This window comes from Loxodonta africana, chromosome 6, assembly GCF_030014295.1.
Source record: "Loxodonta africana isolate mLoxAfr1 chromosome 6, mLoxAfr1.hap2, whole genome shotgun sequence".
Classification (NCBI taxonomy): domain Eukaryota; kingdom Metazoa; phylum Chordata; class Mammalia; order Proboscidea; family Elephantidae; genus Loxodonta; species Loxodonta africana.
The window spans coordinates 72,188,338-72,214,177 of record NC_087347.1 but is presented as its reverse complement, the minus strand read 5'-3'; the positions used below and the strand labels follow the sequence as shown (position 1 = coordinate 72,214,177).

At 41.0% G+C, this 25,840-nt stretch overlaps 1 protein-coding gene across 11 annotated transcripts in view; it reads right to left on the bottom strand.

Annotated features, from left to right (window-relative positions):
* WIPF1 (WAS/WASL interacting protein family member 1) overlaps positions 1-25,840 on the bottom strand; it is a 143,955-nt gene that overhangs the window by 29,311 nt on the left and 88,804 nt on the right. The window contains exons 1-2 of one of the 11 annotated variants that reach the window (XM_064286971.1): positions 15,033-18,440; positions 9,867-9,949 (exon numbers count right to left, since the gene is read on the bottom strand). The exons of 4 other annotated variants lie outside the window; for them this stretch is intronic. The gene's annotated coding sequence lies outside the window, so the exon portion shown is untranslated. Of the gene's footprint in view, positions 1-5,874; positions 6,747-9,866; positions 9,950-15,032; positions 18,451-25,840 lie in introns of those variants that run through there. 6 more of the 11 variants (XM_064286972.1, XM_064286976.1, XM_064286977.1 and 3 more) reach the window with 6 other exon arrangements.

The window sequence follows — 25,840 nt, the reverse complement described above, 5'->3', positions numbered from 1 at the left end:
TTTTACTAGTTAAGTTAAACTACTTGTCATGGATTGAATTGTGTTCCCCCAAAATATGTGTCAACTTGGTTAGGCCTTGATTCCCCATATTCTTTGATTGTCCTCCATTTTGTGATTGTAATTTTATGTTAAAGAGGACTAGGGTGGGACTGTAACACCTTTACCAGGTCGTATCCCTGATCCAACACAAAGGGAGTTTCCCTGGGGTGTGGCCTGGTACCACCTTTTATCTCTCAAGAGATAAAAAGGAAAGGGAAGTGAGCAGAGAGGAGGGACCTCATACCACCAAGAAAGAAGTACAGGGAGCAAAGTAGGGTCCCTGAGCAGAGAAGCTCCTAGTCCAGGAGAAGATTGATGAGAAGGCCGACCGAGAAGAAAAAAAACCTTCCCCTGGAGCTGACACCCTGAATTTGGACGTTTAGCCTACTTTGCTGTGAGGAAATAAATTTATCTTTGTTAATGCCATCTACTTGTGGTACTTCCGTTATAGCAGCACCATATGACTCAGATACTCCCGTTTGGCTTTATGAAGAGAAGACTTCAGGGTGTATTTTTGGTTTAAGGTTTAAAGATTATCTAAGGATAATAGTTTCAGGGGTTCATCCAGCCTCCATGGCTTCAGAGAGTCTGGAGTCCATTAGAATTTGAAATTCTGTTCCATATTTTCCCCTTTTTGATCAGGATTCTTCTATAGAATCTTTGATCAAAATGTTCAATAATGACCACAAGAAAACCACACACCAACACCTCTTAAGAATATAAATGCAAACATCCTCAACAAAATATTAGCAAATCGAATCTAAAAGCATATTAAAATATTACACACCTTGATTAAATGGGATTTATCCCACGAGTGCAAGGGTGCTTCAACATTTAAAAATCAATCAATGAAATATATGATATTCACATTAACAGAACACAGGAAATAACCACAAAATCATCTCAAATGATGCAGAGAAGGCATTTGACAAAATTCAAATACCTTCATGATTAAAAAAAACATTCAACAAGCTAGGAATAGAAGGGAAGTTCCTCAACCTGAAAAAGGGATTTTTTATGAAAAACCCTGAGCTAATAACATCATACTCAATGGAGAAAGACTCAGACCTTTCCACTTAAGATAAGGAACAAGACAAGGATGCCCACTCTTACCACTGCTATCCAATACTGTATTGGAAGTTCTAGCCAGAGCAATTAGGCAAGAAAAAGAAATAAAAGATATCCAGATTGGGAAGGAAGAAGTAAAACTATCTCTTTTTGCAAATGAAAAGAGCCTTCCAGGACATGATCCTCAAAGGATCCACAAGAAAGCTACCAGAGCTAATAAATAAACTTAGCAAGTGTCAGGATACACAGTAAATACACAAAAAATAGTTGGGTTTCTATACATCAGCAATCAGCATTCTGAAAATGAAATTAAGAAAACAATTCCATTTAATCCCAACAGGATTTAAAAGAATGAAATAGGGAGGAATAAATTTAACCAAGGAAGTAAAAAGACATACATTAAACAGTATAAAACATTATCGGAAGAAATTTAAAAAGATAAATAAATGGAAGGACAGTCCATGTATGTGGATTGGAAGACTTAATATTGTTAAGATATCAGTATTACCGAATGCAATCTAAATATTCTGTGCAATCCCCATCAAAACTCTAACAGCCTTCTTTGGAGAATCAGAAATCCTCAAATTTATATGGAACTGCAAGGGCCCCTACAGCCAAAGCAATCTTGAAAAAGAACAAAGTAGGAGGGCTCACATTTCCAAATCTTAAAGCACACTATAAAACTACAGTAATCAAAACAGTCTTGTACTGGTATGACAGACATATAGACCAATGGTATAGAATTAAGAGTGCAGGGATAAACCTGTATATGTACCTATGCTCAACTGGTTTTTGATAATGGTGTTAAGTCCATTCAAAGGGGGAAAGAACAGTCTCTTTGGTAAGTAGTGCTGGGACGACTGGATTTCCAGATGCAAAAGAATGAACCTGGACCCACATCTCACAAGATATATGTAAATTAACTCGAAATGGATCAAGGACCTAAATGTAAAAACTAAAACCATAAAATTCTTAGAAAAAAACTTTGGGGTAATGCTTTGGAACCTAGTTTTTAACCATGGATTCTTAGATATGACACTGAAAGCATAAACAACAAAAGACAAAAATAGATAAATAATACTACATCAAAATTGAAAACCTCTGTTCATCAAAGAACTTCATTTGCAACGTGAAGAGACAACCTAGAGACTGGGAGAAAAATTTTGGGAACCATGTATCTGACAAGGACTTAGTATCCAGAATGAATAAAGAACCCCCCCCAAAAAACCAACAAAAAAAGACCAGCAACCCAATTTAAAAAATGGGCAAAGGACTTGAACAGACATTTCACCAAAGAAGAAAGACAAACAGCCAGTAAGCACATGCAAAGATGTCCCACGTCATTAGTCACTGACATTGGAAATGTAAATCAAAACCAAAATGAGATACCACTTCACTCCCACTAAGATGGCTATGATTTAAAAAACAAAACAAAAAAGCAGATAACAACAGGTGTTGATGAGGATATGGAGAAATTGGAACCCTTATTCACTGCTGGTGGGACTGTAAAATGGTACAGCCACAGTGGAAAACAGTTAGGCAGTTTCTCAAAAAGTTAAATATAGAATTACCACATGATCCAGCAATTCCAAGAGTAGGTATAACCCGTTGCCATTGAGCCGATTCCGACTCATAGCGACCCTATAGGACAGATTAGAACTGCCCCATAGAGTTTCCAAGGAGCGCCTAGTGGATTTGAACTGCTGACCTTTTTCATTAGCAGCCGTAGCACTTAACCACTATGCCACCAGAGTTTCCTAGAGTAGGTATACTGCTAAATAATTAAAAGCAGCAATGCAAACACAGACCTGTACACCAATATTCACTGCAGCACTATTCACAATAGCCAAAAGGTGGAAACAACCTAAATGTCCATCAACGGATGAATGGATAAACAAAATGTGGTATATACACACATACAATGCAATATTGTTGTTGCTGTTGTTCATTACCTTTGAGTTGATTTCGACTCATGGTGATCCCACGTGTGCAGAGCGGAACTGCTCCATAGAGTTTTCACAAGGCCTGTCCCCTGAGGCACCTCTGGATAGGTTCAACCACCAATCTTTCAGCTAGTAACCAACTACTTAAACATGTGTATCACCCAGGGAATTTATCAATGGAATATTACTGTACCCTAAAGAGAAATGAAGTCCTTATACATGCCACAACATGGATGGATCTTGAAAACATTATTCTGAGTGAAGTAAGTCAGTCTTGAAAGGACAAATATTCTGTGATCCCACTTATATGAAATATGCAAATGTATAGAGACCAAAGTTTATTAGTGTTTACCAGAGGTGTGGGGGGGGGAGTAATAATAACGATAATAATGTCGTTATTAGGGAGCACTGAGTTTCTGTTACTGGGGGTGGAATAAGTTGGAAAAGGACACTGGTGATGGCTGCACATCCTGATGAACTTAATCAATGGTACTGAATGGTATACGTAAAAATTGTTGAATTGGCAAATGTTTTGTTATATATATTTTTACCACAATAAAAAATGTTGAAATGGTAAAAAAAAAAAGTTCAATAATGGTAGCCAGGCACCATCCAGTTCTTCTGGTCTCATGGCAAAAGAGTCGGTTGTTCATAGTGGCAATTAGGCACATATTCCATATCCTCCTCTGTTCCTGACTCCTCTCCTTTCTCTGTTGTTCTAGATGAACAGAGACCAATTGTTGTGCCTTGGATGGCCACTTACAAGCTTTTAAGACCCCCCAGAGACTACACAATGAACTAGGAGGCAGAACAGAAGCACTAAACATGTTATTAGGCCAATTAACTGGCATGTCCCATGAAATCATGACCCTAAAAACCTCTAAACCAAGGAACCAAATTCCATGAGGTATTTGGTTGTATATAAGCAGCCTCAGAAGTTACTTTTTTTTTTTTAAATCATTGTTTTACATATGTCTATCACACAACTTTTGTCAATTCAACTTTTTACCAGTGTACAACTTACTGACAGCACTTAAAATACTTGGCTGTGCAACTTTCCTTAATTGATGCAATTTTTCGATCGCTGTAAACTAAAACTCAGTATTCCCTATGCAATAACCCCCACTTTTTCCCCTCCCTCCTGCCCCCTGGTAACCACTAATAAATTTTGGTCTCTACACATACACCTTTTCTTGTTTTTTTATATAAGTCAGGTCATACAATACTTGTCCTTTTGTGACTGGATTTTTACTCAGCATAATGTCTTTAAGCTCCATCCATATTTTAGCATGTATCAGGGCTTCATTTCTCCTACTGGCTGAGTAGTATTCCATTGTATGTATGCACCACACTTTGTTTATCCCTTTATCTGTGGATGGGTATTTAGGTTATTTCCACCTTTTGGCAATTGTGAACAGTGTGGCAATGAACACTGGTGTACAAGTCTCTATTTCAGTGTCTGCTTTCAAGTCTCTTGGGTATATACCTAGGAGTGGAATTGCTGGATCACATGGTAGTTCTATTTTTAGTTTTTCACACAGGCCAACACTTAAAACGGGTAGAGTTAGCTTTACATTACTTGTAAGAGGCTTACTGTTCTGGAAGAATCCTGGCAGGAGGGGATTTTGAGCCAAAGTGCCTGAAGAGATTGGTTGGGACTGAAATCTAGTGCCTCATGCCGCTCAGTTCCACCATGCCAAAGCAGGTCAAAACATAAACAGTTAGAAATGTACCCTAGCAAAGTATGAGGAAAACAAATTTACTTCAAGTGGCTCATTTTATCAAATCCATTAAAAAACCCTTTCTTGCTCTCCTAATCCAAGCTCATTCCCAGCCCCTCGGGTTTTTTCTCCATTTCTTATGAGCCTTCCTGCAGCCCACAGCCCGCTTCTTGCGATGAGGTTCTTGATGGAGTATGCACCGTAGGAATGTCGTGTGCTCTCGACTTGATTCTGACTTATAGTGATACTACAGGACAGAGTAGAACTGCTCCATAGGGTTTCCTAGGCTGAAATCTTTACAGGAGCAGATTGCCAGGTCTCCTGTGGAGTGGATGGTGTGTTCGAACTGCCAGCCTTTAGGTTAGCAGCCATGCACTTAACCATTGCGTCACCAGGGCTCTTTACTGTAGAATACAAGGATCAATCTTTTTTCTTGACCTGCCCTCAAAGTTCTTACAGCCCAAAAACACTGTTTCCATGGAACACATGTCCCAAATTTTAAACAGCAATTAATTTCCTTTTATTCTCAATAGTTTCTTAACTGCTGAAAATAATTCCTGAGAAATTAAAATATTAATTTAGTTCAAGCATTAAAAGTTAATGTGGACAACTCATACCTTGAAACAAGCATTTTCTATTACAATAGTGCTAGATGGCTTGCTTCCTGTAAACAAAAAGGGAGGGGGAAAGCTAAAATGATATGGCTGGATGTGTCACAGCTGCTGGAAAGCAGGAATTAAGACAGGTTAGAAAACTCTTCTGTTCCAAGTGAGCTGCTGAGAAAAGGAAATTTCAGAAAAGTCCACAGCAGCAGCAACAGCTCTCATTTCTAGACAACCAACTGGATCCAGGGTATTTTACTTGCACTGTCTCTAACTCTCACAGCGTTGCAAACTAGCATCATTACTCTCATTTTACAGATGCGGACACTGAGACCCAGAGAAATTAAGTCACTAAAAAGATCCACAGGAATTCATTCAAATCAGGTCCTTTGGATCCCTGCTCTTCCCACTGGATTGCACTGCCTCACTACCCCACTCCCTTTGAATGACCTGATAAGCACTTCTGAGGCAAGTAAAGAATTAACAAGCGTTACAGCTCACCTGTAAATGAGGTCAAAATCTGTTTTCAGAAAGGGATTGTGTCAGAGGAGAATCCTTTAAAATGTGCTCCTTAAGTTGATCTTTTCTGCATGATACCGACTGATAACCCGTGGGTCCCAGTGGGTACTATAAGCAGGGTAGGGGGCCTGTGTTAAGAGGCCCCTTATAAAGGAGGTTCTCCAGCTGCAGAAGGCATGTTCAGGGGTCTTGGGAATAGGACGAGGAGGAAGGACAGGGATCCAAAACTCAATTCAGGCCTGACTAACTGTGAAGGATGCTGGAGCCAAACTTGGGTATTAACAGCTGAAGAAGGCAGCTTTCCAGGGAAGGGTGGTAGCCTGTTCTGCTCAGTGGGTCCCAGAGATGAACTCCACAGAACAGTTCATCCATGTGCTTGGTGGATGAAATGTCCCTCAAGATTCTATTTTGTCTGATTCCATGTTCACCACGTAACCTTCTGTCATCCTGTTATCCTAGGAAGGAGTAGATTCCAGTCAGCTAACAGGAGAGATCAACTTGAACTTCTGTCCTATACAGCTTAGGAGCCAGATGGTGGAAATGTGGATCCCTTCAGGGGACTGCCACTCTGAAAGTCCTCTTTAACCTGATTATTTTACAGTTTTCAGTTGTTGCTGTCATGGTACTGTCTGCACAAACTGACTTACAAATAAACTGCTGGGTCACAACTCCAGATGGGGTTGTACTAAATGCGTGGTCCAGATGGCTGGTGTGGGAGAAACGAACAGTTGTGGTTGGGGTCAGCACCCGGGCAACATTTCAGAAATGGGCAGGCAAAACCACAGTTCAAGGAGCAAGAAGGTGTGAAAAGCTTCAGAGTCTTGCAGGAAGAGTGGCTCTTCCCCTCCTGCCTCCTTAAATAACGGGGAGAAGATCAGCGGTGAGTAATCTCACTTTCCCTGGGTGATGCACACCTAAGTTCTCTTTTCTCTCCACTTCTGCAAAGGCTTGGTGCCACTCACCCTGCCCCATCTTCTACCCCCCTCCAGATAAACTCCCACTTCAATGCTGAAAGGCTGTGATGTACTCTCTGCTCCTTCCTAGCTGAACAGCTGCTGGGTATGGTCTGGACTTCTCCAGGCTAAGGCTGCGAGGGATGTTTGTCAGACCATCCCTGCCACTCGTCACATTGACCAAAAGAAGACCAGTCTCATGTCCCTCCTTGCCAGGCTATCCACCAGGCCTGCTTCTTGGCTGTCTTTCCACTATACTGTGAACTTCATCAGGGAAGGGATACGCTTCTTCGCCATGGACTCCCCAATACCCAGCACCAAGTGTTGTTAGTTGCCATCGGGTGGGTTCTGACTCATGGCCACCCCATGTGTGCAGAGTAGAACAGCTCCATAGGGTTTTCAAGGCTGTTGTCTTTCTTTCGGAAGCAGATCACCAGGCCTGTCTTCTGAGGTGCCTCTGGGTGGGTTTGAACTACCAACCCAGTAGTTGAGTGCTTAACTGTTTGTGCCACTCAAGGACTCCCAGCACTGAGCAAAACACAATAAATATCTGGAGTTAAAGAACCAGGAATCACACAAACAAGCAACGTGCTTCCCATAGGAACACATGGTCTCCCAGCATCGCCCTTAGTGCATCCTGAGGTTTGGGCAAAAAACTGATCCTATTTCAGAAGGGCTTGTTAGCATTAGGAGTCCACGAGTGGTGCAAAAGGTTAAGTGTTTGACCGTTAACTGAAAGGCTGGTGGATCAAATTCACCCAGAGGAACCTCAAAAGATAGGCCTAGCAGTCTACTTCCTCCAAAAAAAGAAAATCACAATTCTACTCTGACACACACAGGTTGCCATGAGTTGGAATCAGTTCCTTAGCAACTGTTCCCCACCCTGCCCCAGCATTAAGCATTGGGGTTTGCTTTCCTGGCAGTGCCCAATTCCCCCAGTGAAGCAGAACCCCAAAGCCTCCGAAGAGTAAGGCGTCTGTCCTGTCATGGAGTTAACAGCCCACATGAGAATCAGAACCGGGACTTGCTGAAGGGCCCTGGCATCAGGACACAGGTCCTAATTATCAGGCTTTACTAACCTGTACCCTGGTAACTGCAAGAGTCTGTAGACAGAATTCAGGGGTCCATGACGTTGGTGGAAAAAGTACATACTTATTTCCACTAAGCTCTAACTGAAATTTGGTATTTCCTTCAATTATGAATGTAGACCACAAACCACAGTACCTAAGAGTTTTTCACCAATAGGTGTCTTCAAATCATATTGTTGCAAATCTCCTTTGAAATTATGGTAATGTTTAGATCTTGTTTAAACCATTAATTAAGAAGTACGTATTTCATATAGTTAGTTTCCTCTGTAATCCTTTGTACTTTATTTTATGCATTTAAAAACAGTCGGAGAAGGAGTCCAGAGGCTTCACCAGACACCAGTGTGGTCTATGGAATGAAAAAGTTCAGAACCCCTGGGAGGAGATGAGCCTGGGTCAGGCAAATTTGGTTTTGAATCCTTGCTCTGCCACCTAATAACTTAAGAAAATAATTTAATCTTTGAAACCCACCTTTCCCAGCTGTTCAATGGGAGTTTCTGGGAGGATTAAGTGAAATGGTGCACACCAAGATCTCAGCACAGAGGAAGCAATCAATAGAGGGGGCTTAGGATCTATCTTTTGAGGGTCAGGCCAGGGTCCTACTGGTTCGATACTGCTGGAGCACATGGTAGAGGAGGTGGTGGCTAGGGGACTGGGCAGAGGGGCCCTGGCTCTGCATGAGGACAGAGCTGCACTGGGTGGGAATGAGTAGGCTGATGACTTGGTCTCCTGCATTTGGTTCTGCCCTCGGGATCTGGGGGCACCTTAGGAAAGACAGCTCTGTTCTGGGGCCAGGAGGGGCCCTGTTGTTAGGTGCTGTCGATTCCAACTCACAGCAACTCATGTGACAGAGCAGAACTGCCCCATAGGGTTTCCTGGGCTGTAATCTTTACCAGAGCAGATCACCAGGTTTTTCTCCCGAAGAGTCGCTGAGTAGGTTCAAACTACCGATCTTTTGGTTAGCAGCTGAGTGCTTAATTATTGCACCACCAGGGCTCCTTAGGAGGGGGCCCTAGGACAAGGTAAAGGATGAGGGCAAGGTTTCCAAAGAGCCATCTGTGCATCCGTGCATCAGAATCAGCTGTGTGCTTTTTGAGAGCACCGAGTCCTGGTTCCCTTACTAGTTGAGATCCCTAAAGTTAGAGGCTCACTGGACTAGAGGCCAGGACTGAATCCCCATTGCCGGTCCTTGCCCTTCCACCCAATCTCCACCCCAGGCACTGATCTGTAAGAATATGCACTTTTGAAAATTAATTTCATTTAAGAATAACATCTTTTAAGAATAATTTCTATGTTTAAATAACTTTCATCATTGAAAGAAAAGTCAGACTTTTCTAAAAGATTCCTTTTAATTCTGTGTTGAGAGAAAGCCATAGAGATTGAAAACAATTTTGATTTTACACAGTTTTAAAAATTCATGTCTGCCTGTTACGCACTGTGAACATTACAAGACAATGGCTTTTAAATATAATACTCATCAATTGATTTCTCACTCAAGCCATCTCTGAATTGTCATACATTAAGAAATAAAAAACCAGCCTGAATCCTGGGGTATGCGAGCTGTTGGAAAAGTCTTAACTGAATGAATCATTTAAAAATCATCAAATTTTAGGTGAAAATGGTTTACGGGAAGGAGAGGACCTACCAATAAGCCTTTATAAAGGAATCTGCACTATATAGGTAGAGAAAATAGAGCAGAATATTTTGCATAAATGACCTAAATATTCAATAGTTGATTGTTCTCGATTGCCTATATACACAGACACCCATTCACCCATCTATATAAACACACACAGAAAATATACATCAATATTTGGAAATCTGGAATTGTTTTAGTTCTGTGATTGACATGGTTGGCTTAGTTGGTGCTGTGGATTGAACTGTGTCCCCTAAAAAGACATGATGAAGTCCTAACCCCCAGTACCTGTGAATTTACCTTATTTGGAAATAAGGTTTTGCAGCTGTACTCCGGTTAAGATGAGGTCATTAGGGTGGGTCCTAATCCAATAGACTGGTGTCCTAATAAGAAGAGAAGAGACAGACGCAAGGAAGCCGGCAATTAGAAGAGGGAGGCAGAATTGGAGTGATGCTGCCACAAGCTAAGGAATACCTGAGACCACCAGAACATAGGAGAGAAAGCCTCCAGGGAAAGAATGGCACTGCCAACACTTTGATTTTGGACTTCCAGCCTCCAGAACTGGGGGAGGGAGAAGGGAATAAATTTCTGTTGTTTTAAGCCATCTAGTTTGTAGTAATTTGTTATGGTAGCCCTAGGAAACTAAGACAGTTGGCTTTACGATAATTGTACTATAGTAAACACTCAGTTCAACACTCACATTAGACACAATGATCCCAGACCACTGAGATCATCTTCCAGCCTGGACTCACTTGCTGAATATGTAATGTGGATTACAAGGGACACCCATGAGAAAGTCTCAACTGCTCAGACCACTCCTCACCCCTGCAGGCAGAATATCCTCCCCAATGGCATGGCTAACCAGAGGCTCAACCACAGCCCATAGTCGTCCAGACCTGCTGAGGAAACTCATGGTTTCTTCTTCAATGTGCCTGTCTAGGAAAGCAGAACTATCTATGAATATAAAATAATCAGTCTCCTTAGGACCAAGGAAACTGACTTGTTATTTAAATAAACTGTTCCTTAGTTTCTCATGGAAAACCTAGTAGCATAGTGGTTAAGAGCTACAACTGCTCACCAAAAGATCGGCAGTTTGAATCCACCAGGCACTCCTTGGAAACTCTATGGGGCAGTTCTACTCTATCCTATGGGGTCACTATGAGTTGGAATCGACCCGAAGGCAGTGGGTTTTTTTGGTTTAGTTTCTCATAGTCGACTTCAAATTAATTCTAGATCTTACTGTGTGAAGCTCACACTACAGAGGGACATGGGGGGAGGGTGAGAGAGATATCCAACATTCCCCCAATGACACAGCTGATAATCCTCAGAAGGCCAGTCTCCAACCCTGAGGGGTGGGGGCACCCGAACTGGCCAAATTCTATTAGATAAGAAGGGATTGTTCAGTTATGTTTTATCACTAGTTTGGAATATTTGAAAATATAAAGCATTTTGGTCTGTAAATCTTGCCAAAAGTCACCCTTAAATACTATCTTGTGTGAATACAAAAATGCACAAAGATGAAAATAAAATACTAACATTGTATTTAGTAATTACTGAATGAAAGCATTTGACAATAATTAAACTTTAGGTGAAAACGGTTGGGGGTTAATACTACCCAGAGATACCTATTGTTAACATTTTGATGTATATCCTTTCAGCTTATAAACACATACACACAAACACACACACACACTATATATATATATATACACATACATAAACACACAATTATTTGATGAATAAATATTAACTGAAGGAAATTTATAATTCATATAACTCAACAGTGTTCTAATGAGAAATGATTCTTGAATTCATATTGAGTTATTACAAACACAGAAAATGATTGCAAGGGCATTCATTACAAAGGTAATGAATCCACTCCAAGTTACGCTGTAAAAATAAAATCACTTAGCGAACTCAAATTTCTGCTAAAACCCTGAAATTTTAAAAATCCCTGTAGATTTGGAATTCCTCCTCATAGTTACTCTTGATTCCATTCTTTAGAGGCTCCTCCGTGATGTAAATTTAGTTGGATGTATTCAAGATCTGAAAATCATTAGAACTAATTAAGATGCATTTGGCTTTGTTCTTCAACTTCCTGTAAAAATGCTCAACAGGAAAATTGATGCACACAGTAAACCACAGCCATCCTGTTTCTTTAACACAACCTTTTCACAGCTGCAGTTGCCTGTCACTTCTGCTTCACGACAGGAGTCGCCACTGCCAGGCAACAACCCGCCTCCTCCACCTGCCTCTCCCACCTCCACAAAAAAAAGCATGTTGTTTGGCCATTTCACAAACTTTTAATGCCTTTGCAAAAAGGTTTGTTTCTATTATCGTCACTCTTCCTCTCTCGGGCTGAAGGCCTCCTCACTCAGCGGGCTGCAGGCAATGAGGCAACCAATATAAGAGGAAAAAGAAAAAAAAAGTCCACTCAACCTAAGAGGACACAAAAGGCAGAGAGGAGGAGCAAGCTTTACTTTATAAGCAAAGAAACAGCCTCACCTCATTAGTTATTTACCACTGTTATTCTGCAATTTGAGCCAAGTGTGGAACACATGCTTGCTGTACACGGAAATCCCTCATTTCTCAAAACAATCTTTTCTCCTGGTTCATCATCAGTAAAAACAATAATATCTCAATGGAATTCTGCTCAGGTGTCCACTCAATCAAAAGGTTCATGTCTCTGCTGTACTTTGAGAGTCTCTGGCTATTTTAGATAAACAGTTGGTTTATTTTTTGGAGAGGTGGTTAGGAAAGGCATTTTTCAAATGAGGTGTTTTGAAGCATCTACAATGTCATTAAGGTTAGCTAGAAGCTTGGATACAAACCCACAATTTTCCTGTAAGCATAACTGTTGGAGAACTAAAGATTGCTATGAAGTAAAATTATTTTTTTAATCTGCTGTCGTATCATTTACTTAAAAAATTAATTCAAAAGTTGTAGGTTTCATTGAAATCCAAGATCCTTTGAAAAGCGAGAACTTGAAGGTTAACTAAATGACTCCCATACCTGTCATATTTAACTGTGGGAATATTTTGGGGAAATGCTTCCTCCTGTATTCACATAACTAAGAAATACCAGTTGTCTTCCCACCACCTACCATCTCTTCTAGTGCTCCCATTATAGGGGTCAAATCTCAAAGCCGAACTTTTCCCCAATCTGCAGCACCACATTTAGTTTTACCAAAGGATTAAGATGTTCCGCCAATTCCCTCACACTCACTCACAGACACACACACAAACAGGGCACATACATCAGCACACTTGGTGTATTTTATTCGTTTTATCATTGTAACCGTGGCCTTGCAATACGAGCAGAAGTTCGCCAAATTTACTTCTGAAAAGGTCAAAAGACAAAAGGACAAGAAAGTTGGAAAATGACTTACTTGAGATTATTCACTTTAAAGATTTTACTACTGCTGTGGCATTTAAGGCAAAGCATTTGTGTAATCCCAGATTCCCAGGACTGGAAAGGACCCCAAGAAATCATACAATTTATCACGTTGTCTCAAAATTGCACTTAAAAAAAAAGCTCTTGATATTACACAAGACTTTTGCACACGTATTCATTAGGTGGCCTTGGGGAAATTACTTAGCCTCTCTAAGTCCCAGTTTCTGAAATAAAATAGGGATAATAGTACCTATTTATTAGGGTTGTTCAACGGCTAACTGAGGCAAATGCTTAATAAGTATTAGTCATTATATGTAATAAAATAAGCAAAATGCTTCATAAAGAGCATGACACACTATTTTAAGTGCGCAATAAATGTTACCTTCCTTCCCTTACTTAACCATAAGAAAGAGAAACCACAAGCTGATTTAAACTTTACCTCACATGTGCGCACACACGCAAACCTCTATATTCCAAATGAATGCTGAAGGGAGATGTGTATGAAGTATGTTTTAAATTTATCAGAAAAGCATAAAGCCATTCTTTAATTAAGCCATTCTTTATTCTACTTTTTTTTTTTTTCCTTCGGATTTAATTTTCAGAACTGAGGGTTGCAAAGTACAAACAGAGGTATTTGTAGCAGTCCAGGGGAAAATGCTCTTACCAACAAGAAGTAAATGTATGATAATTTGGGGAAAAACAAAAATGAGTCAAATCTTAAAGCAGAAACTTAACACAATTTAAATAGCCAGAAACATCTAAAGTAAATGACGTGTTCATGAAATATTAAGCAGACTTCAAAAGGGCATAAAACTTGAAAGGTCCAGGAATTAGGTAGCTCACTTCCTCTTACATTTTTGCACAGGCCAGATCTAGAATTAGATTCCATCATGATCAGGGCGAAACTGCTGCTAGCCCCAGGAATAATTTTCCCCATAGAGAGTTCTCTAAATATTGCACTTCATCCAGTATGCTTTAGAGTTTAGGTATTCGAGTAGTTGAAGAGCTGTGGATAATTAACCCATGAATGAACATTCCAAAGAGCACTAGAAAGCCTGACTGTGACTGCAGATAAATTATTTAACCTCTATTAACACAGTGGCTGCAACAAGGGGCTCAAGCAAAACAACAATCATAAGAACGGCACAGGACCAGGCAGAATTTTGTTCTGTTGTACAAGAGTTGCTATGAATTGGAATCGACTGGATGGCACCTAACAACAACAACAACGATGGACCTACAAAATGATGACTTTTGACTAGATGATGTTCCAGTTCAAAAGCAACATACCTTTATGAAGTTAACACATAATATCCTAAGACTCACGATCCAAATGAATAGTAAAGGTACAGCTTCCATGCTACTTCACCTTAAAACCTTTCCCAAGCTTCCCATCTTTCTCATCATCCTGTCTTATTCTTTCCCCTGCCTTTCCACCTACCCTTCTCTCTACCAAGCTCTCCTACTTTTCTTAATCAGGTCATTCTGTAGCCTCTTCAATTCACCGCTTCTCCATTTTCTACTATACACACCAGTTATGCCAGTTGTCTTCTTCCCAAAAGCCCCTGCTTAAAAATGCGTTAGTTTGGGACTTGAACTTAAGTAACATGTCTGTAGCAATTGAATGGCAACAGCTTAGCATCATGGGGCTTTCGTTTGAAGCTTCCAGTGCCCCCCCTTTAAGCAATTACTGTTGCAGGCCAAACCACAAAATTGCCTTTGAACGAAGGCAATTGTGTGGACAACGGTACCATACATGGAAAGGATATTTTACTGACATAACTGTTCATTTCAAACGTAAAAAAAATTCCTGTGAACCCAAACTTGTCCAATGATCAGGAAAAATTCTACTGGAAATTCTGCTTATGTTTTGGCTCAAAACACAAGTTACCAGTCACCCATAATCACCATAGTGGTGAACTAGCATTTTGTGCAACAGGAATAGATTGTGTGGCTTTCTCCTGAAAAATTAAACAACTTCATCTTGACATACTGTGGCCCATTAAAAGCCATTTAACTCTGCCCTCTAGCCGGTAAAAGAAATACATTTAGTTTGAATATAATTTTTCTTACCGTGAAAGGATACTGCAGGACATGCGTGATCGGGAACACAGGCAGACAGAGAGCAAGTGAGACATGAGCCAAGACAGAAAACCATCCCTGAGAAAGGTATCATCTTCTAACGCAAACTTGGGGTCGTTAGCCAGCCATTTTGGACAAGCTCTGGCCTCTGGTTAAATGTGACATACTGAGTCAGAGGCAGATGTCCTTCTGTGGCTATTCACTTCCTGTCTGATTAATTTGTTGCTTGTTCCTTCCTCCTTTGCTGTTGAAAAAAGAAACTAGATTGGTTTTACTTAAGAAGCAAATAAGGGAAAAAAAAAAACCTAAATTAAAAAAAAAATTAAATATGTTTCTCCTTCTCACAAGGTGTAACATGTCTGTTTGGTACAGTGACATGAGGAGGTCAGCACCTCTGTCCAGCTAACAGCCCAGCTTTATTCTAGACACAAAAACAAATAGTTGTGCACAGAACTTGAGATTCCTTCAGGAAAATTCTATTTGAAAGCATCACTCTCAATATTGGCTACTCCCGTCAGTAATTAAGGAAAAGAGTCACTCAAGAAATAAAAGCACTCCACTACACTAATAATTAGGTTAAGTGATTCCTCCTCCTCTACAGAGCATTCAAGTGTGTGGGGAGAAAGTCACAAATGGAAGTGAAGTGAGAGCAGTTAGGTGTATGAAGAAGGCAAATGAGTTTTGAAATGTGACTTTGGTGCCTAAGTCAGAATCAATGATATGCAGTGCACGTCAGCTGCAGATCCAGAGGTTTTTTTTTTTTTTCTTTTTCGTTTTTTAAATTGTGCTTTAAGTGAAAGCTTATAGCTCAAGTTAGTTTCTCGTACAAAAATTTATACACACATTGTTATGTGACCGTAGTTGCTACCCTTTAATATGTCAGCACACTCCCCCTTTCCACTCCAGATTTCCTGTGTCTATTCAACCAGCTCCTGTTCCTTTCTGCCTTCTCATCTCACTTCCGGACAGGAGCTGCCCTTTTAGTCTCTTGTATCTACTTGAATTGAGCACACTCTTCATGGGTATCATTTTATGTCTTATAGTCCAGTCCATGTTTGAAGAGTTGGCTTCAGGAATGGTTTTAGTTCTAGGTTAACAGAGAGTCTGGTGGCCATGTCTTTTGGGGCTCCTCCAGTCTCAGTCAGACCATTAAGCCGGGTCTTTTCACTAGAATTTGAGTTCTGCACCTCACTTTTCTCCTCTGTCCGGGACTCTCTGTTGTGTTCCCTGTCAAGGTGGTCATTGCTTTTAGCCAGGCACCATCTAGCTCTTCTGGCCTCGGTTTATGTGGCCCTTTTTGTCTCTTGGGCTAATATTTTCCTTGTGTCTTTGGTGTTCTTCATTCTCCTTTGGGTTGGGAGCAATTGATGTATCTCAGCTGGCCGCTGGCTAGCTTTTGAGTTGTCTAATTCTGTAATTTCATTGTTAAAATCTTCTGAATTTCTGATTGCTGTCTCTCTATGGATTCTTGCAGCCTATTAAATTTTTCATGATGTTCTTGAATAACCTTTTTAATTTCTTCAACTGTTTTATCTGTGTGTTCCTTGGCTTGTTCTGCATTTTGCCTGATTTCGTTCCTGATGTCTTGAAGAGTTCCGTAAATTAGTCTTTTGTATTCTACTTCTGGTAATTCCAGGAATACACTTTCATATGGAAGATTCCTTGATTCTTTGTTCTGAGAGCTTATTGAAGCGATCATGGTCTGCTTCTTTATGTGATTTGATAGACTGTTGTCTCCGAACCATCTATAAATTACTGGATTTATTTTATGTTTGCTTACTGTATCCTAGCTTCTTACTTTGTTTTGTTTTGATATGCCTAAATAGGCTGCTTGATTATTTTCGCCTTTGAAGCTCTAACACCCTGTCACCAGACGGTTAGAGCTGTTATCAGGTATATAAGCCCAGGAGTCCATTCACTTTTCTTGTATGGATTCAGCTCAGGTGTCCAGGTAGTTGGTCATCAACTGTGTGGTACAGGCTCTGTCCTACAGTCTTAGAGGGGGCAGAGGTGATCGGTGTAGGCACAGGTACTGGTTGCAGCAGGGGGTCATATTCTGAACAAGGCAGGGGGTTGACAACTCTCCCCCGAGTGTCTGTGAGTAAAGTGTATCCCTGTGTCCTGCAGCACACAGGTGGGTGGATTCTGCAGCTGGGCCATGGGCACCCAATCCTTTTGGGTGGAAGGACTGGGAGGTACCACTTATCCTTGGATCCCTGTAACGGGTGGCTAGGTGACATGGGTGGAACCACCAGTCCTTAGGCTCCTGATGTAGGTAGGTGAGAACCCTGTTTAACAGGCAAAGCGGTGTCAAATATCAAAAACCTACCTCTCCGCCGCACAGCTGAAACAGCTGCAGTCTGCCAACAAGGGCCTATTCTCCCGAAATGGGCCCACACAGGTCCATGCAAGGGTGAAAGGTATTCAAAGTCCGTGGCCCGTTTGTGCCTAGACAGGAGTCACCTCTGTCCCGAGCTCCCCAGCTTGGTGGAGCTGCTAGATTATCTTTTCCCCCAGTTGTGAATTTATTCCTTCTCCAAGGCCAGGAAAATGGCTCAGAGCATGCAGCAGAACCTATCTCAGGCCCAGGGAAATCAACAGCCACTGAAGCCAGCTTGGGGGCTGGAGGTGCAGTAAAATAAACATAGGTACTTAGCTTTTGCTGAGAGCGCCGTTCTCTGATTCCAGAGGTGTGAGTAGGCCATGCCGCTCGCTGTCTGTCCCTGAGGAAACGGTGTCTGGAATGCTACTGCCAGCCCCGCCTTGTTGGCTCCAGGGGATCGTGCCTGAGGGTTCCCGCTGAGTCAGGTCTGGCAACTCCTCACTACTTCTGAACAGTCTCTCCCTCCCCCTGCCGCTCAGACTGTTTTCTAACTTTGCCTTTGATGTTCAGGGCTCCTAGCTTGTCATATATATAATCGTTTCACTTGTTTTTTCAGGTCTTTGTTTTAAGAGGGATCACCGAAAGCATCTGACTACTCTGCCATCTTGGCTCTGCCTCCTGCTGGCTAGCTTTTAAGACCCCAGGTGCCACTCACCAAAGTGGGATGCAAAACATTTTCTTAATAAACTTTGTTATGCCAACTAACCTAGATGTTCCCTGAAACCATGGTCCCCAGACCCCCACCTGCTACTCTGTCCCTTGAAGTGTTTGGCTGCATTCTGGAAAACTTACTAGCTTTTGGTTTAGTCCAGTTGTGCTGACTTCCCCTGAATTGTATTTTGTCCTTCCCTTCACCTAAGATAATTAAACTCTGGGGGCATAGTGGTTAAGAGCTAGGGCTGCTAACCACAAGGTTGGCAGTTCAAATTCACCAGGTGCTCCCCGGAAGCCCTATGGGGCAGTTCTACTCTGTCCTATATGGTCACTATGAGTCAGAGCTGACTCAACAGGAACGGGTTTGGTTTTTTGTTGTTGTTGTTGTTACCTAGTTAGTGAATACCCTTCTCCCTCCCTCCCCACCCTTGTAATCATCAAAGAATGTTTTCTTCTGTGTTTAAACCTTTTCTTGAGTTCTTATAATAGTGGTCTCATATAATATTTGTCCTTTTGCAACTGACTAATTTCACTCAGCATAATGCCTTCCAGATTCATCCATGTTATAACATGTTTTGTAAATTCATCACTTCTTTATCATAGTCCATGTGTGTGACTATACCATAATTTATTTATCCATTCATCCGTTGATGGGCACCTTGGTTGTTTCCATCTTTTTGCTATTGTGAACAGTGCTGCAACGAACATAGGTGTGCATATATCTATTCGTGTGACAACTCTTATTTCTCTAGGATATATTCTAAGGAGTGGGATTCCTGGATCATATGGTAGTTCTATTTCTAGCTTTTAAAGGAAGCACTAAATCGATTTCCAAAGTGGTTGTACCATTTTACATTCCCACTAGCAGTGTCTAAGTGTTCCAGTCTCTCCACAACCTCTCCAACATTTATTATTTTGTGTTTTTTTGGATTAATGGTAGCCTTTTTGGGAGTGAGAAAGTATCTCATTGTAGTTTTGATTTGCATTTCTCTAATGGCTAATGATCATGAACATTTCCTCATGTATCTGTTAGCTGCCTGAATGTCTTCTTTGATGAAGTGTCTGTTCATATCCTCTGCCCATTTTTTAATTGAGTTGTCTTTTTGTTGTTGAGGTTTTACAGTATCTTATAGATTTTAGAGATTGGACCCTGATCGGATATGTCATAGTCAAATATTTTTTCCCAGTCTGCAGGTTGTCTTTTTACTCTTTTGGTGAAGTCTTCTGATGAGCATAAGTATTTGATTTTTAGGAACCCCCACTTATCTGGTTTCTTTTCTGGTGCCTGTGCATTGTTAATAATGTTTTGTATTCTGTTTATGCCATGTATTAGGGCTCCTAGAGTTGTCCCTATTTTTTCTTCCATGATCTTTATCGTTTTAGATTTTACATTTAGATCTTTGATCCATTTGGAATTAATTTTTGTGCACAGTGTGAGGTATGGGTGTTGTTGTATTTTTTTTTGCAGATGGATATCCAGTTATGCCAGCACCATTTGTAAAACAGACTGTCTTTTCCCCATTTAATGGACTTTGGGCCTTTGTCAAATATCAGCTCTCATAGGTGGATGAATTTACTTCTGGATTCTCAAATCTGTTCCACTGGTCTATGTATCTGTTGTTATCCCAGTACCAGGCTGTTTCGACTACCGTGGTGGTATAATAGGCTCTAAAATCAGGTAGTGTGAGGCCTTCCACTTTGTTCTCCTTCAGTAATGCTTTACTTACCTGGGGCCTCTTCCCTTTCCAAATGAAGCTGGTGATTTGTTTCTCCATCTCATTAAAAAATGTCATCAGAATTTGGATCAGGATTGCATTGTATCTGTAGATTGCTTTGGGTAGAACTGACATTTTCACAATGTTGAGTCTTCCTATCCATGAGCAAGGTATGTTTTGGTTTCCTGCAATAGTGTGTTGTAGTTTTCTTTGTACAGGTCTTTACTTTTCTTGTTAGATTTATTCCTCAGTATTTTATCTTCTTGGGCGCCATTGTAAATGGTACTGATTTGGTGATTCCCTCTTTGAAGTTCTCTTTATTGATGTAGAGGAATCCAACTGATTTTTGTATGTTTATCTTGTATCCCGATACTCTGCTGAAATCATCTATTAGTTCCAGTAGTTTTCTTGTGGATTCTTTGGGGCTTTCTGTGTATAGGATCATATCATCTGCAAATAGGGACACTTTTAGTTCTTTCTTAGAAATTTGGATGCCCTTTATTTCTTTTTCTTGCCTAACTGCTCTGACTAGGACTTCCAGCACAATGTTGAATAAGAGTGGTGATAAGGGGCATCTTTGTCTGGTTCCTGTTCTTAAGGGGAATGATTTCAGGCTCTCTCCATTTAGGATGAGGCTGGCTGTTGGCTTTGAATAAATGTCTTTTATTATGTTGAGGAATTTCCCTTCTTTTCCTACTTTGCTGAGAGTTTTTATCATGAATGGGTGTTGGATTTTATCAAATGCTTTTTCTGCAACAATTGATAGGATCATCTGGTTGTTGTCTTTTATTTATGTGATGGACTACATTGATTGTGTTTCTAACATGGAACCATCCCTGCATACCTGGTATGAATCCCACTTGGTCATGGTGAATTATTTTTTTGATATGTTGTTGAATTCTATTGGCTAGAATTTTGTTGAAGATTTTTGTGTCTATGTTCATGAAGGATATTGGTCTGTAATTCTCTTTTTTCGTGATGTCTTTATCTGGTTTTGGTATCAGTTATGCTGGCTTTATAGAATGAGTTTGGGAGTATCCCATCCTTTTCTAAGCTCTGAAATACTTTTAGTGATACAGAGGTTTCTATGCCCCAACGTTTGTTTTCTGTTCTTTGTACTTTACGGGACAACAATAATTCTAAGAAGGCGCCTGACAAAAGTACAGAGAAATGAGGGCAGATGGAGGAAGGTTATTCTCATTATTACTAAGGGACTCTAAGAGGTGGATGGTTAATAGAACGTATGTAGCAAATGCTGTTGTTAGGTGCCATAGAGTTGGTTCCAACTTATAGCGACCCCATGCACAACAGAAGGAAACGTTGCCTGGTCCTGCATCACCCTCACAATTGTAGAAAATACTTTACTAAAACCCTGAGTTATATATAGAACAACCAGAAAACACTCGTAATTGTTTTCTGAACTATCTGAAAGGTTCTGACTTAAATTTGCAACACTTGCTATGTAACCCTGAGAAAACAGTGCCAGTTGAAAAGAATGAAAAACAGAGAAATATTGCAGATACTAACTTCACCGTAGGAGCCCTGGTGGCACGATAGTTAAGACCTCGGCTGCTAACCAAAACATCAGCAGTTCGAATTCACCAGCCACTCCTTGGGAACCCTATGAGGCAGTTCTACTCTGTCCTATAGGGTTATTATGAGTTGGAATCGACTCCACAGCAACTTTTTTTTTTTTATAACTTCATTGTAAAATGTGAATGCTGCTTTCTGATTCTGCTGGGCTTAAATGAAAGTGGCACAAAAAGACCACACGATGCTTAACATTCCCTAACCCATAAAATGATTGGACTGCGCTGGATCCCTACTGCCGTCCAGTTGATTCCGACTCATAGAGACCCTACAGGGTAGAGTAGAACTGCCCCATAGAGTTTCCAATGAGCGGCTGGTAGATTCAAACTGCCAACCTCTTGGTTAGCAGCGGTAGCTCTTAAACACTATGCCACCAGGGTTCTCAATTCACATGTCTATTGAAATGTATGGAGTTATTTTTAGTTGGGGCAAGGGGTGGTAATGGGGGCAGGGCACATAGGATTTAGTAGATGGGGCCAGGACTGTGAAATTCCCTGCAGCACTTAAGACAGTCCCACCTAAAATACCAGTACCGGCATTAATGATGTCTAAGGTTCTTTCAAACTCTAAATCCTTTGAGATACAAGTCTAACTGTACGGGCAGAGTTCCAAGATGCCAGGTTGTTGTTGTTTTTAGTTCCCAAGTCAATTCCAACTCATGGTGACCCCATATGTGCAGAGTAGGGTTTTCAAGGCTATGACCTTTCATAAGCGGATCTCCAGGCCTGTCTTCCAAGGTGCCTATGGGTGGGTTTGAACCGCCAACCTTTTGGCAAGTAGTCGAACACTTAACCATTTGTGCTGAACGTGGGCACAGGCAGAGATCCTAGAAGTAGCGCTTCCAAGGATTAGTGAGTGACCAAGAGCCTTCTACTTTGCTGGGAACCACTTGGAGGCAGGGATTTCAATCCCCTTGCCTAATGCAGGGCCTGGAGTCCAAGAGACTCAATACATGTTTGTGAATAAATGCACACAGGCATGGGGCCAGACAGATGCGGAGGCCTGTAGCTATCATCCCACTCATCCCTCTGCCAACCCTCAGAAAAAAAGAACACTTGATAAACTACCAAGTAAATGCTTGAGTGAATCTTTGGGTAAAGTCTAACTACAGTTGGGTCTAAAAAGGGAACATGGGCAATATGATGATTTCTCTATGTATTTATAGAATTATTTTGAAGTTCTCTAAAGGCACTACACACACACACACACACACACACACTTAGCACACATACAATTCACAACTAGTCCCAGACATTAGGGAAAGCTCAAGTAAAAGGAAGCGTGTCACCCAGAAGGCTGGAGCCCATGACAAATGCAAGGGAGTAGTTGTTTAGATTAGGTCCTATTTCTTCTTTAATGAAGACTTGTAAATGCAGTGAACTTTGGAACTTTGTCTGCTATGCACCACAGAACATAAATCAGATAAAGCTCATCCCCTGCTTAAAATCCTCCAATGGTTTCTCATTGCACTTCAAAAAAAGTCTAAACTTTTCTTTGCCAAGGCTCACAAGGATTCACTTATCTGGCCCCTCCTTAGCTGGCTGTAACACTCCTCTTGCTAATTTACCTTCCAGCCCTCTTTCTGTTCCTTAAATGCATCAAGCTCATTTGCATCTCAGGGCCCAACACTTGCAAGCCCTTGGAACACTCATTTCCGGGTTCCTACTCATTTTTCAGAAGGAGCCCTGGTGGTCCAGTGGTTAAGAACTCAGCTGCTAACTGAAAGGTCAGCAATTCAAACCCACCTGTTGCTCCATGGTAGAAAGATGTGGCAGTCTGCTTCTGTAAAGATTACAGCCTTGGAAATCCTATGGGGCAGTTCTACTCTGTCCTATAGGGTTGCTATGAGTTGGAAGTGACTCGCCTGCAATGGGTTTGGTTTTTACTCAACTCTTCAGATGTCAGCAAAAATGTCATTTCCGGAGAGAGGCCCGCCCTCATCCCCATCTCTGGTCCTGTTTTCTTTTATTCACAGCACATGTCACCATCTGAATGTTTTAGTTTAAAAATATTGTCTATTTACTTGTATGTCTCTTCCCAGCAGGATGCAAGCTCAATGAGAGCAAGGACCCATCATTCTTGTTTACCACTGTCGCCTCAGCATCCAGAACGGTGTCTGACACAGGCGTGGATTATCCATTAAGCAAGGTAAACACGGACTTGCTTGTGCTTACTTACCAATCTGTAGTGAACAAATGTAGATTAGTAAGTAAGCACAAGTAAGCCCTTGCTTACCCTGCTTACTGGGTAATCCGTCCCTGTCAAGAATTGTAGATTTGAAGAGGTTTCGACTCCATGGAAAAGTGCTGTGGGGCTGGAAGAGAGAGAGATGCCAGCCATACCCAGAAGCAGAATCTTTGATGTAGTGAAAAATGGGATATTGTTCACCACAGATGATCTGGTAAGCAAGTTAAGCACCACACTTACCTTGCCTATTGGATAATCTGCCCCTGATGCACCTTGTAGGTGCTTCATAAATACCGTTTGTTGAATGAAAAAGGAAATCAATACCTCTTACAAATTCTACAATAACACAACATTCCTTTAGAAGATTAAGACTGTTCCCCCTCAATGAGTAAATAAGGAATAATAAGATTAGGCTTGTACCTTTTTGGCAAAAGCTGTTAATTGGAAATTTTTCAGAGAAAAGAGGACACAGATCAGTGCATAAGACCTTTAACCCATGTGCAGATGTCACTACGTAGTTAATGGCAGCAGGGGGCCAAAAATGAGTTAAGAAAGTTGAAATTCAACCACCCAACCAACCAAAAAGCAAGGGGAAGATATAAAGAGATAACAGAAATAGGGCAGGGGAAGATGGAGACCAGAGAGATGTGGTGGAAAGGGGAGAGTTCCACCTTGCCTCTGACCTCAGAGGCCTTGGAAACTACCCCCTACAAAGGATGACAGACAGGTTGTTACGGATTGAATTGCATCCCCCAAAATACGTGTTATAATGATCCCATTTGGGAATGGATTTTCCGTGTTATGTTAATGAGGTAGGATTAGTGTAGGGTGTGTCTTGAGTCAATCTCTTTTGAAATATAAAAGGAGCAGATTAAAAGAAGCAGAAATGGGGGATGAGAGATGCCATACCACATGAAAACTGCCAAGGAACCAAGGACCAACAAAGAAAGTCTTCCCCTAGAGCTGGCGCCCTAAATTCGGACTTCTAGCCTCCTAAACTGTGAAAAAATAAATTTGTTTGTTAAAACCACCCACTGTGGTATTTCTGTTACAGCAGCACTAGATAACCAAGACATAGGTGTTGGGCATAAAACTGCTCTCTGTCCTTCCTCTCTGTTTCCAGATCAGTGTCAGCTTTTCCAGCAGCACCATTCTTAAAATAAAGAATTTAAAGGCTGAAAGAGGCTGCAGAAATCAGAGTCTAAAACTATCATTTATAGATGAGGAAATGGGGATCCAGTGAGGTCAAGCGACCTGCCCATGTCACACAGCTGGCAGCAACAGTGCTGGCGCCAGAAGCCAGGTCTCACAGTTCATGTGCCATTACTCTGTCTTAAGCCTTATTTTAGGCTCAGAAGGAGAATTTCACCTAACTCCTTTCTATAGGCTCAAGAAAAGGCAGAAGGAAGAGGCATAAAGAGAAAGACTGTGATGTGGGGGGAAGGGGGTGGGGAGAAGCTGAGGGAGCTTACGGCAGATGACCCTAATCTTTTCTGTACAGCAGAAGGTAAATTCATCACTAAGGGCATGGGGCTATATTAGGAAATAGGAGGTATCGAATATTTGCTAACAAAAACCAGGTAAAGACACCACAAAAAAAGAAAATTACAGAGCTATATCCCTCATGAACTTAGGTGCAAAAATCCTCAACAAAATTCTAGCCAATAGAATTCAACAACTTTTCAAAAAAATAATTCACCATGACCAAATGGGATTCATACCAGGTATGCAGGCATGGTTCAACAGTGGAAAAACAATTAATGTAATCCAGCATATAAACAGAATAAAAGAACCACATGATCTTATCAATTGATACAGAAAAGGCATCTGATAAACGTCAACACCCATTCATGATAAAAACTCTCAGCAAAATAGGAATAGAAGGAAAATTCCTCAACATAATAAAGGGCATTTTTACAAAGCCAACAGCCAACATCATCCTAAATGGAGAGTCTGAAAGCATTCCCCTTGAAAACAGGAACCAGACAAGGATGCGCTTTATCACCACTCTTATTCAACATTGTGCTGGAGGTTCTAGCCAGAGCAGTTAGGCTAGATAAAGAAATAAATGGCATCCAGATTGGTAAGAAAAAAGTAAAAGTATCTCTATTTGCAGATGACATGATCTTATACACAGAAAACCCTAAGGAATCCTCCAGAAAACTACTGAAACTAATAGAAGAGTTCAGCAGAGTATCGGGATACAAGATAAACATACAAAAGTCCGTTGGATTCTTCTACACTGACAAAAAGAACATCAAAGAGGAAAT